Raw genomic sequence first — 11,301 nt, forward strand, 5'->3', positions numbered from 1 at the left:
CAAATTGTGTATATTGATTTTTTCTTTATACTGAAGTGTGAATAGATTGCCACCTAGTGGAGGTGTTAGATGTTATGGGGGGGAAAAGAACACTTTTCACTGTAGTCTTTTTCATTTCATTAATTTTAATGGAAAATATATTTACAAAGAGACCATGAGTGAATATACTATTTTAACTCTATAGCACTTTGTAAAGAGTCAAGTAAATACTGATGGGATAAAATATCATTGGCACAATGTATTAAAGTAAAAAGCAAGTCATGTTTCTCAAGCTCTTTAGAATAAGCAACTGTTTTCTATTAACAATTTATTTCCATTTTCCATCTTCAATGAAATGTTGCTTTATGTTTAAAAGACACACATCGAGGCAGATGCTGAAGTTGAAGAAACACTGATTCTTGAAGATTCTGCTGTCTGAAAGCGCAAAGTTGATTAGAATGAAGTTAACCGAGGTACCGAGGATATGCAGTTTGTGAAAATCTGGGGCATTTCTGGGATTACATCACAGATGTCATGACAACACAAGTCCAAATGGAGACGAAGGAGATCCGGCACCTGCTCTCCCATGAGAGACAGACACTGCTCAGCCCTGCGTACTGATTCTGCATAGACTCTGAGTGGATATCCTACTAGAAAACACAGAGACAGGACAAAAATATAGAGGGATTTGCTGCATAAAAATCAAATAAATTCAGAATTGAGTCTTATCTTCCTTAACATGCTTGTCTTGATCCAAACGTTCTGAAACAGAAACTAGGGATGTCAGCAGATTCAAATCAATGGTAACACTTTACAATAAGGTTCCATTTGTAAACATTAGCTAGCATGAAATAACAGTGAAACGTTATAAATCTTAGTGAATTTTAAGTCATAAGTCAGAAAGAGCTTTATTTACACACACAAAGAATTTGAGTGAGTTTACTAATGTATTATTAAAATGAAAAGTTTCATCTGTTAATGTTATTTAATGGACCTGAGCTACATGGAGACCTTGCAGCAGAAGCTTGGATTTTCAAGCTATTGTTTGTAATGCACTGTTCGTTTGTTCAGGGAGTACAGAGCGTTAAAGGCAACAGAGGAGAGGCAGGGGTCTTCATAGTTCAGCAGCTCCAGGCTGCTCAGGCCAAACTGCATCTTCTGGAGTCACTCCTGTGTGAAAGACAAGATGGGACGGGTTATGACTCTACATACTGAGTCTTTTCTTCACCAGATTTTTCTTTCCTGAAAGTATACAAACCCGAATCATGTCCACATGCTTCAGTTGGACAAAAATAACCATCAGGGGGAATACCATATTTTGGTCCCAATCTCAAGGAATGGTGTTTTAAGTTGGGCAGGGCCCTCAACATGCCATGAAGAGCAGTTTTATGGATAGGCTTTTTATCTTCATGGTAATGTAATGCAGTGTGGTAAGACTGACAAGTTGTGAAATGACAGCACTTATCTCTGATATCGAGGCTCTCTTGACCTCACAGTCAGTTGTCTCAAAGATAAAGGGAGCTGGTCAGACTCAGACAACAACTCACTGACGGATGACGAGCCTCTGGAGGTGTTGTAAAGGCCCCCAGTGAGTGTCATCAGAGCTGTGCCATCGGCGCACGGAACCGATCCACGGCAGCAAAGTCACAATTTGTTGCAAGACTTTTGCTGTTGCTTTTGAACGACAATATAATTGATTTTGACGAAGAATTTTCCAGAAATGTGAGTCATAGAATTTTTGGAGGACAATAACACTGTCTTTCCATATAAGGACCAATGGTCGATCAGTCTCAAAGTACGTGCAGCTTAAACGAACATTCAGTTTGTCGCGATCAGAGAGAAATCCAAACACATGGATCCTAATTTTTTCAGGTAGATGAATCTCGGACATCGTCTCCTTTAACAAACGACGAAATGTTTACTGCTCATGTATTTTCTATACACAGATCATTTGGAATTCTCTCCAAATACATATTTCCAATACGCACTCTACTACCGAGGCGTGCTCGAGGCGTTCTTTCGAGTCGGATCTTTTCAAGTAATAAATTGAACCGGTTCACTAAACCATTCTGAAAGAATCATTTATATTGAAAAGCTTGAATGTAGGAAAAATTGTGTTACTACTGTGGAAATAGACATGTCAGAGGTGTCTATTAACTTCTCCAGCATGTCCGTATTTACAGAATTGTTTAAAACAATTATTTGAAAAGAACTGTCTGAAGAACCGATTCATTGAAATGAACCACTCACTTCTTGGCTTCGTTATTAGCGGAAGTGACGTCAGTTCTTACGCGACGCGAGACGTTAGCCGCGCTTTATCCGGGAAAATTCAAACCAGTTTATATGGTAAGCGAGTCGGTTTTGTTGTTGTTGTAAAAAAAAATATATATGCCCCAATGTCACTCAGTCTACTATATATTATGTTGGTACTTTGTTTCACTCACTGATATGTAATCGATCATTTTACACGGGGTTTGTCGACGGATAAGTGTGCACGGGGTTATTTTCGTTTTAACGTTAGTATTTTACAGCCAGACTAACACTGGATTTAGAGAAGTGTTTATATAGTTAATATTGATTAAGATGTTTTATTACTGATGTTGCGTGTCATAGTAATACAAATCCTGTGACTGATTTTTCATAGAAAGCGTCCAATTTTATAGACGAAAGACAGTCTTTATAGACGAATCAATCATCCCTTTTATCTTATTTTGTTAATTAGATTTTCCCCTTCGCATCTTACAGGATTGTGTTGAGAACATGGACCACTGTTTTGCTGAAAACATTTAGTCTGAATTTCCTCTAATACAACAATGTATCATCCACTGCAAGACTATTTCATAGCTCCTGAAGCCCCTAAGCCTGGTGACATGATCACACCAGTGAAAACCATACCTAAAGCAGCTCACGGTTGGACAACTGTATCAGGCAGAAAGATTTCAAAGCGAGATGTGTTGGTGATGAACTCCACTGCACAGAATGCTGAAGAAAATAGCCCAAATATCCCATGTGAGCTCAGCAGCATCAATGCCACGGCGGAGGTCGCCCCTCTAGACAAAGTGGACCTGATGCTGAAGAGGTGCAGCGAGACGCCGGCAAAGATTTTTGCAAGAATGAAGGCAAAAGTTCGGAGACAATATTCTGCAGGGCATGGGGCAGCCTCTGATCATATAAGCAACCAAGAGATCTGTGACAGTGTCCCTTGAACCCTGTAACCCAGACCTCTCATAAGAGTAACACTGACCATGAGACGTATGTGTTAGCCCTCTCTCACCTCCGCAGTCACTGAGAGGAGATGTACAAGCTCGAGAAATGGACTTACCACAGGATAGCTTTCCATCAGTCTTCATAAAGTGCCTGGAAGACAACACGAAACCTTTAATTACGCATCATCGGAGTCATTTATTGGTTAGTTCTCCATTTTTTTTTTTTTCAGATGTCATACATGGTTGATGAAAATGAATTCTACTAATATCCCTTTTCTTTTTCTAGAGCCCTATGTTTTACTTGAGAAAATACCTGGGGAGATGTTATCAGAGATGAGAAAAAGGCGAACGCAAATGCCAGAGAATCTTTATAACAGAAAAAGAGGTATGATTTTAATGTTATTATTTTAGTAATGGCTGTTATTTGGCATTTAAGGACCGTTATCTACAGCGCAACCTGACTCAATTATAAAAATCTTTCTGTATTTGTTTACTCAAGAGCCTCATATGCTGATGAACAAGGTGGTTCCTGATGAGATGTTAGCCCAGCTTCAGCGGAAACCCATCACCTACGTCAGCAGTTCAAAAGATATCAGAAATAAAGGTATGACTTTTAATTTCACTCTGTATTACTCATAAAATTACAGTGAGTGGTTAAGAATAATGTATATGTCTGGATATGAATCTCGTTTTAATGACCTTATACTGATGCTCTGTTTATAATGACAAGTTTTTGCAAAACCAGACAGAAATGCATAACTCTTAAGTTAGTTCTTATTTGTCTATGTGTTTTATATGTATGAACATATGTGCACTGGAAGCTTCTTCTGTCACCATGACAAATTCTGTGTGTGTGTGAAAACAAACTTGGCAATAAAAAAAAAACATTGGGTTAGAATTACAGACTTATGCAGAATTATGCAAAAGTAGCTATCATGCAAAGAACATATGACACTGATCATAACACATTAGCCCTGTGTAATTTTACTTACAGGTGGCGTTGTATTTGGTGAGAGGAGCATTTGCAGTAGAAAAGGACTTTGAGGAAGACCTCCTAATAGACACGTCCAGTAGCCCTGAGTCTGATCCGTTTGGTCAGTCGGAATGCACAGAAGTGGGTCCCTGTACCCCCTCAGCCTCCTCATAATCTACTGGATGATCCTCTCCTGCAGCTCTCTCCTCGGGTGTTGATCCCACGAAAGACAGCGTCTGTGTTTCAGTCAAAACAACAAGCTAAACAAGCAGACGATGAAGGAACCAATGTAAGTAAAAAAAAAAAATGTAGCATTTGTTTGCTTAATGGTTTTTAATATTTTTGTAATATTTTGTAGTTAGTACATTGTTTTTGTATTTTAGGTGAGGGGGATTCATTTAAAAGACTGGGTTTTGAAACTGCTCAACAAAGACCTTGTGGTTGATGGTATTCGCATGTAAGATATTTGCTTTCTGCTTTTTTCCTATTAGTCAAGTTAGTTTGATTAGATTTTTTTTTAAATATCTTAAATAATTGTCATAGTGTCTGTCTGCACTATAATATAATGTATAATGTATTATATTACAGCGTTATGCTTTTTCATTAATCTTCCGTGAAGCTGTTTTATGTGGCTCTAAATGCTTTTGTTTGATATATACAGAGATACTATGATACCTTGGCACAGCAGTTTTATCACTGAAAGAATCTCAAGCAATGTTCTCAAGACTTCATCTGGCAGAACCTATGTCCTCATTGGGAAAATGGCCAAACATCCCAATTCATGTAAGAAAATGCTTTTTAAATCAAGTTGTGTTACTTTGATTGTGTGTGTTTCATTTGACAATTTTGTTTTGACCCTTACAGCGTTTCCATCATGGTATTTTTTGAAGAAGTTTCTTTTTGGGTTTCCAAAAATGTGGAAGGAGTACCTGGATCAGTTTTTGAGTGGTCATATGGGGTAATTTGCCTCAAATCTGTTATTATGCTGTTTATCAAATTATAAAAAGAAACTATTCTTGTTTTAGACTGCAGAAAAGTCAGAAGGACAACAGCGGTGTGAAACCTCCCAAAGCTATAAATCAACAGGCCGCTAAAAACTCAACCATGCAAACATCCCAAAATTCAGGACAATATAATGTGTGAGTATATCATTTCAACAGTAAAGGTGACCTTTATATCAGTTGGAAAGTTTGCAAATCTGTCTGAATGAATTTATTATTGAATCAGTCATAATTAACTGATTAATTTATTGTCTTGCTGTGTTTATATTTAATTGGTGTCTGTATCAAGAATGTTTGGAATCCCAGTTTTTGTTAAACTATGTTCATCCCCATTGGTTTGAAATGATCACGCTAATATATTGAATTTTTTTCGTGGGATAGCCCCCAGTCCCATCACTCCCACTGACAACATTCAGCAGGGCAGTGCGAAAGTTTCCCGCAGTGGCCGGCTCATCAAACCACCATTGGAATACTGGAAAGGAGGGAGGATTGTTATGGATTCTGACATGAATGTCACTATCCATGAGGACTACTCTACCTCAGTGCTGTCCACGGTACTCTTCTCATTTCATTCAGCACTGCAAACAATGTCTTTGATCTCTAGTGGCATTTAGAGGGCCTTTTTATATTGGTATGGTGCAGGTGGACCATTTTTTTTAAAAATTTGATTAAATTTGATGTTATTTTTGCTTTCCAGCCAAAGAAACCAGTAACTATGGCAACATCACAAATCACAGAGGAACAATCATCCAGGCCTGAAACTCTGGGAAGAGGGTGCATTCATAACACGGTGTGTTTTTTAAAGCGCATTTGTTTTTTTTTCATTCAAATTTTTCACATTTATTTCGTTTTTTACAAAAGGGAGGCGTAACACATCCAGCAGTGAAGATGAACTGTCAGTGCCAATGAGGAGGATCAGGCAGCGTTCCAAACCCCAAAGAAAAGTCCCAATCTCAGAGCAATCCATCTCCAAGTGAGAGCACAACACTGAATAAAAACCTTCAAGAGCTCAGAGAGGACCTCTGGTTATGGCCCTCAGCTCGAACTCGGGTCATGCAGTGTGAAACAAAAAGCTAGTCAACCTCAAAGAAACCTCTCGGAGAAAACAGCAGTCAGGAGGAGAGGAAAAAATGCTCTGGGTTCAGGGTCAGAGATGATGGAGAACAGAAAGGCTGATTCAGTGAATAGTCATTTCTCACCAGCAGGGTCATATGATGATCAGGAATCGGGCTTTGAGATGATCCCGAAGACAAAAAGCAATGGCAAGTCCCAAAAGCAATTTCAGGAGGAACCACAATCCATGCCTCACGACAGCAGTTTTGCTTACGCCGAAGTGCTCGCATATACTCCAGAGCCCAGTACTCTACTGACTCTAACAGCTCATTTGCATCTCCAGACCCTCCAATAAGGCGACAAGGCTCCACAAACCGTAAGCAGCTAACAAAACCTCACAAAACTGAGGTCCCTGTGGTGCAAGATTCTACCACTCATGAACAGGACTCAGTGAGAGGTTCACGTAGACCAAAAAAGGTCCGCACGCGAAATTCAGATGCTTTGGTAGGAGATGCTGTTGATTTTGCCCACAGATGATGATGATGATGACGAAGAGAGAAGGCGACATGACAAAGAAGACCACGTTATTGTTGAGGAGGACAAAGACAAAGGAAAGCTAAATCTGAACTTAAAACCAATGGACACTTTCCGTCCTCAGAGGACACATGCATTCTGAGCACTCAGAGGATGAGGGAAAGTGTTCAACATGCAGTTTTCAAATAACAGAAGATCAAAGAAATCTGAAACAAGAAAAGCAAACCCAAGAAGCAAAAAGCCCCAAACAGAAAACAGCAATAAGCATGAAGAAGATGAGCTATTAGATGGAAAATGGACTGAAGAAGAGCTTCAAAAACTACACGAGTAAGCTTTAAACTTGAGTTTATTATTATTATTTTTAAATTTGGTATTTAAGTTTACTTGGTTTTTTACAGGATAGGAAATTTTTTTTACGTCATTCCTTTGGATGCATGAAATGTAGACAGATCATGAGAGCACTGTTTATTTCTCTGGACAGGGCTGTCAGCTCATTACCTAAGCACAAGAGCGGTTACTGGGCAAACGTTGCGTATATTGTCGGCACTCGTTCGGCTGAAGAGTGTCAGGAACAGTATAATTCCAATCAGAAGACCAACAAAAGACCCAGAATAAGAGCACAGAAGAAACCAGCAGCAACCGAGGAGCCAGGTTTCTATACTTTTAACTGTATAATTTGAAGGGGTTGTGACAGTTTTTTTTTACAGATTTACCAAATTCATGCATTTGAAAATGGAAAAAAACAATGTCTGATCTTGCTTTTTTCTCACAGGAAAGGAGATAGTTGAAAATAACTGCTAAAGCTGGAACACTTAATAAGGAGACAGCAGATGAGGCATTTCTTGGACCACATGCCCAAAAGATGACCATGACGATGTATTTTTGCCAACTCACCAATGCACAATAAGCAAATCAAGGTGATTTATTGTCGATTGATTTGGAGCCAGATGCTGCTTGAACTGCACTTTCAGACCTAATAAAGCCCCCTGTCTGAGTGATACCATATCTTGTCTATACCCTAAGAAAATCTAAACTGACATCTCCTGTAGTTTGCCTGTATTCGCTGGCAAATGGAGATGAAGAGTTCAGCCTGCTTCAAAACCCTGAGACGCCGAGTTCTAGCATTTCTACTGCTGCTAAAACCCCTCAGTGTCTGCACATCAGCCCAGGAATGCTGGGATCCATCAACAAGTACGCTTTCATCTCGACTGCCAAAGCTATATTTAGTGGCGGATGCTGAGTGCAATCATCAGGCTTAATGCCTCATTTTTTAAAAATGCAGATGTCTAATTTGGGTCTTTGTATAATAAACCATTAATTAATTTCTTTATTTTTTGTTTATTTTAAGGAATAACATGGACAAGTACATTTTCCATCTTCAGAAGAACCGGAAGGGACGGAAACGGGGCAAAAAGGCAGCACCAATAGTAACAGTCTCAAAATCCTACTTATCTTTAATGTTGTTCCCATAAGTGATCCAACTGTTTTATGTTTTTTTTTCCCCCATGTTAATGATGATGCAATATTCTTCCTGTGTAGGATAAGCTTACACCAACCCCAGTAGTCAAGAAGACTCTAAAGAGATGTGTTGGTATGCAAGTTACCTTTTTTGAAACACAAACATGCTTCAGTGTATTGAGTTGAAAAATATGTAGTTTATTAATATTCACCCCCCTGTGTTTTTTAACAGCTGAAGATGATGACTTTCGTGTGTGGAATATGCTGTCAGATAAAGATATCCCATCCAGAGCTGATGACAGTGACGAGGAGGATGATTATTTTATGGAATACTGCTGAGTTTTCACTATCATGGTTTAGCACTCATAGTTAAAAATGTATCTTAAATCAGTTCGTTTCAGTGCTGTTATCCCAATATTTTACGGTGTTTTAGCTTCTACTTTTCCAGTGTGTTTTAAAGTGCGTTTTGTTATGTCAAACACCAGTGCTCATGAAATGTTTGCTAGCTGTAGCTTACAAAAATTCTCAAATTAAGATTTTTAATTTGCCTTGTTAAGCCAGTTCTTCTACAATGCAGTTTATCAGCGGATTGTATTATATATTTTTTTTTATTTGGCGTTCATAATCTGCGGATGTTTATACCATGAAAATTCTAATGAAAGCATAAACACAACTCGATATAAAGAAATGCAAAAGAAAAGTTATAATTCATCTGGTGTAAAAGAAGCTGAAAAGGCCAACATTTTAGATTATTTTATTTGATTATATTGTAAATAAATATATAAGCAAACACAATGTATGAACAAATAAAACGGTTAAAACTTATTTTTGTCCACCAGTTTCACTCAAGTATGCTGTGCTCACAGTAAAGCTCTGTCTTTTTCTTTGTTATGTTCCTTCACGTTCTTCATAAATATATATTTTTGGAAAATGTCCCTATTGTCTTTTAGGTTTCAGCTGCTTCTGAAACGCTGTGTAAAAGCATATTAACAATTAACGCCTTTATATTTTCATATCTCTATCCCTAAACTACACTTATCCTATTAATATAAGTTTTTCTTGCAACAAAACCTTTTATATAATCTTGGTCCACCCTCTCTCTCTGAACCATAGAATGTATTTATAAAGCTGTTTTTGATACTGTAAATGTAACTTGAAGTGAATAACAGTGCTTGTGGTTTTTGGTATGCTTTGGAGTCCTGTTCCTACATTGAAAAATCCTGCCTAAATGGGTGCCTAGTCTTTTTTGTTATGTTATAAGGCCCATAAATGCTGCCTAGGTAGGTGGCTAGAAATGCTGTACAGGTACGCAGCTATTCTATAATGCAGATAAATTTAGATTCAGAAAAGGTTGATATACTATAGCCAAAAAATAAATAAAATGTCTAGGTAGACGGCCGTGTAGTTTGTTTTTCGACGGAGCGTGAGTTTGGAAGCAGCGGCAGCAGTGTGTTTGTTTCCCTCTAGCGGTCACTACGGCTAGCGCCGGTCACGGTCTCTTTAACGTGGCGGAAAAATTTTGCGCTTCACATTTTTGACTCGCACTTTCACGCAAGCATATATGTCTTTGAGGTGTTTACACACAAACAGTCGACTTGAATAGGGATATAACCTTTCTCACCCGACATTACAGTTGATGGATTTAGCAGGTAATACACATTTTGCTCAGGATATTTTTTATTTTAAAGATAATAAATCGCTGCTTTTGAAAGATTTATCTTGCTAGCATGTCAGAGAATTAGTTAGCACAATTGGCTAGCATTGGATACACGCTAGCATTACCAAACACTCACTAAATCACTGACAATTGCATGTATGTTTTAGTTTGAGATGTATGTTTAGTCAAAAATAAATGTTAGAGGATAACTATCTTTGTGTGAAGTTGGGAGCAAAGCGGTTTAGGCCTGGAGTCAGCATCTACTGTACATCAAGAAATCAAACACACACTAAAGACTTGTTTGTGAAAACATGTGCTTATTTATTTATCCAGTAGATATTATTTATTTTTATTATTTGGAGTGGGTTTTATTTCATTAGAAAGCTACCGGTTAACAGCGTAGCATAAAACACTTTCACAAGCCGCTGTATAACAATATGCAGATTAAATTCACCTTGAAACTGAATATAAGTAACCAAATTCACACAAGCAGTTCCTTTGCTGCTAAATAACCTGTTGAGAAAAGTAGACAGTCGTCTGACTCATTGTGGACCATCCAACACACCTAAAATAATGTCACTGTCCCCATCCGTTTTGTTTCCCCTGACAAGGGCTTTGATGTCCGTATCTCCCCTCATTAATCTGGTTTAAACGTTGAGATCCATTTAAAAGTCTTCTTTTAGTAATTTTAGTTGCGTGATCTGTTGGTTTCTCTCCAGACTGCGCAGGACTCAGTGGACATGGATGCATAATTCATATCGGCGACATATAACTTTACAAGGTACCTTTTGAAGAAAGGGAGGTCTCATTTAGAATAAACCCTTCATAAACTGGCATGGTTCACACACTTTTGCACATTCAGATTTACATCAGTTTCTTTCTTTTTTACAGACATCTTTGGGTGTAATCCTTTGTGGCTGTCTTCAGTCCTTTAGATGGCACAGACCCCGAATGTGGTCGTCCTTGTGGAAAGGAACCCCATTATAAAAGTTAAAAGGCAGCTATATATTTTCATGTATAAAGAACCCTATCTGTACTGTGATAAAAAAAAAAAAAAAATATTAGTATGTGCAAAATGTTTATTAGTTTCTATTGCTTTTTTATTAATTTTTTCTTTTTTGCTATACGCAACCATCGTACGGTACAGGGTTGTTATAGTTAACTAAACCATTTAAAATAATCATTACTTAAATAAATTAAAATATATAAAAAAAAAATTAAAGTGATTTTAGTTCAGCTAGTGGCCACAGCACACATTTTTCTTTTTTCATTTCGTTTAACATCGAATGTACTAAAACTAGCGAAAAAAACTATAACTGAAATAAAAATGTAAAAACCTAAATAGACACTTACTAAAACTTTAACTTAAATGAAAAAGAAAACCGAAAATGTTGTTTATTTGTTTTGCTTATAACAGTTTATTTTTATTATTTATTTCTA

The 11,301-nt window shown here is 37.6% G+C and overlaps 1 pseudogene; it reads left to right on the forward strand.

The window, feature by feature from the left end:
* The first annotated feature begins 3,353 nt into the window (after positions 1 to 3,353).
* LOC122148225 lies at positions 3,354 to 8,543 on the forward strand (annotated as a pseudogene).
* The last annotated feature ends 2,758 nt before the right edge of the window (positions 8,544 to 11,301 follow it).

Source organism: Cyprinus carpio, chromosome A17 (genome assembly GCF_018340385.1).
Source record: "Cyprinus carpio isolate SPL01 chromosome A17, ASM1834038v1, whole genome shotgun sequence".
Classification (NCBI taxonomy): domain Eukaryota; kingdom Metazoa; phylum Chordata; class Actinopteri; order Cypriniformes; family Cyprinidae; genus Cyprinus; species Cyprinus carpio.